At 50.5% G+C, this 1,794-nt stretch overlaps 1 protein-coding gene across 4 annotated transcripts in view; it reads left to right on the forward strand.

Annotated features, from left to right (window-relative positions):
• The window catches only part of CAMKK2 (calcium/calmodulin dependent protein kinase kinase 2), a 44,319-nt gene that overhangs the window by 2,752 nt on the left and 39,773 nt on the right, over positions 1 to 1,794 (forward strand). For 2 of the 4 annotated variants that reach the window (XM_023528207.1, XM_023528208.1), the window contains exons 2-4: positions 297 to 302; positions 362 to 368; positions 1,346 to 1,352. The gene's annotated coding sequence lies outside the window, so the exon portion shown is untranslated. Of the gene's footprint in view, positions 1 to 296; positions 303 to 361; positions 369 to 1,345; positions 1,353 to 1,794 lie in introns of those variants that run through there. The other 2 variants (XM_011355770.2, XM_011355769.2) reach the window with 1 other exon arrangement.

Here is a 1,794-nt window from a genome sequence, read left to right on the forward strand (position 1 = left end):
TACGGCACCGAAATCATTCCTGAACGGTTTCGCGCTCCGAAAAATAAGAGTCTGATCTTTTCCTTCTTCCCTGGTTGGTTCCCTTCCTCCAGAAAAGCAATAAAAAGGGGGCATATTTCAAAGGAGGGGAGTTCGGTGAGACTTCGCAAGGAAGGCCCCAGCTCTGGCATTCCCTGCCGGGGGGGTGGTGTTAGTGACCAAAATGGAAAAGGAATTATTTTAGCCCCCGAAGTTTTCAGTTTCAGTTATGTTTGTAGTGTTCCCGATGCCTTTTTTTTTTTTTTTAATTCAATTATGAAACATTTTAAGCATTGAGAAAAGCCAAAGTTTTGTTGACTGGCTCATGTTTTTGGAAGGGTGCCCAGGAGGTGATGGAAAGAGGGCAGAGCAGGGCGCCCTGTTTACTTAGTGCTGGCTCTGGAACCCTGATGAGCTTTCACTGAACCCATACTTTTTAGGGGAGCTGGTGACAAGCTCTGCCCAGGAAACTGAGGAATGCAGGGGTTTGGTCCCTGCTCCTAAGGAGTTCCAAGGTGAGTGGTCTGTGACCTATCGGGGCGCACTTTGGAAAAGATAAACGATTCTAGCGTTTTTCTCTTTTGCAAAGGAGAGAGAAAATTCCAAGAGTCTGTGGTGCCCCCACTCCCACCCCATCCTGAAAGCTGCTGGGAAACTATTTTTATGTTGTCTCTTTTTATCCCATTGGCTCCTGTAAATAGTTGAGAGATGGCAGTGAGAGAGAGAAAAATGCTAATTGCAACCTGGAGAGGAGAGAGGGATGGTCCCTTAAGGGAATGGGTGGTGCGGGGCCTTGGGAGGCCAAGGGCTTTGCGGCTTGGACACAGGTAGGAAGTGAGAGCGTGGGGAAGGGGTGCTGTGGGGGGTGCCAGAGAGAAGCCTCTGCTGGAGAAGTTTAAATGAAGAACCAGTGGTTTGGGTGGGGGACAGGGTGTGGAGGAAGGGACACCTCCCTTATGCATTCTTAAAGCTGCTTTGGAATTTTGCCTTCAATGCCTCTGGCAGAGGGACATTCCATTTTGATTCATCCCAGACAGTTTTCCCCCACTCTGGGTCTAGGGTTAGAGACAGGGTTGCACCCCAGAGCTGGTTCCCGGCCCCTCTTTGCTTCTGGCTGGGGTTGCTTTGTCCTGGAGGCTGGAGAGGGAGGGAGCTAGAATTAGCATCACCTCCAAACGCAGGGAAGCTAAGCCGCAGAACGGTAGAGTCAAAAGTCTTTCTCTTCATTGCCAATTGCAATTCTAGTCATTTCTCAACCTCTTCCTTGGGTTCAGTGAAGGATTGGGGCGGGCCGGGGGATTCAGTGGGAGAAGAGGAAGTATGGAAGGAAGAAGGTCCCTAACTCCCTTTTCTGAATACCCCCACCCACAGCCACACCTGCACATTCACACTTACTCTTTAAGGCAGGGCACACCTGGCTTCATGATTGGGACAATAGCTGCCTAGCAACTCAAGACGGTGGAGCTTCTTGCTCTGTAAGAGTCCAGGGCCACAGGGAACACAGGCTGCAGGGGTCAGGACACCTGGTTCTCCTCTGGGCCTCGCCTGGAGCCTGCTGGGCTGCGTCAGAGAGGTCATCTCACCTCCCCGGGTCTCAGCGACTCCATCTGCAGCCCTCGTGCACGATGATGAAGCTGCGTGCAAATTCTTATGACACGAGTCAGCAAGGATGTAAAATGGCATTGTAATTACAGTACTCTTTAATTTTGCGACGTGATGCCTATGGACAAGATTTGGAGGGGAAGATAAAAAGAGTTAAGTTAGCACGGCGGGATT

The sequence above is a fragment of the Pteropus vampyrus genome, unplaced genomic scaffold, assembly GCF_000151845.1.
Source record: "Pteropus vampyrus isolate Shadow unplaced genomic scaffold, Pvam_2.0 Scaffold23, whole genome shotgun sequence".
Lineage (NCBI taxonomy): Eukaryota > Metazoa > Chordata > Mammalia > Chiroptera > Pteropodidae > Pteropus > Pteropus vampyrus.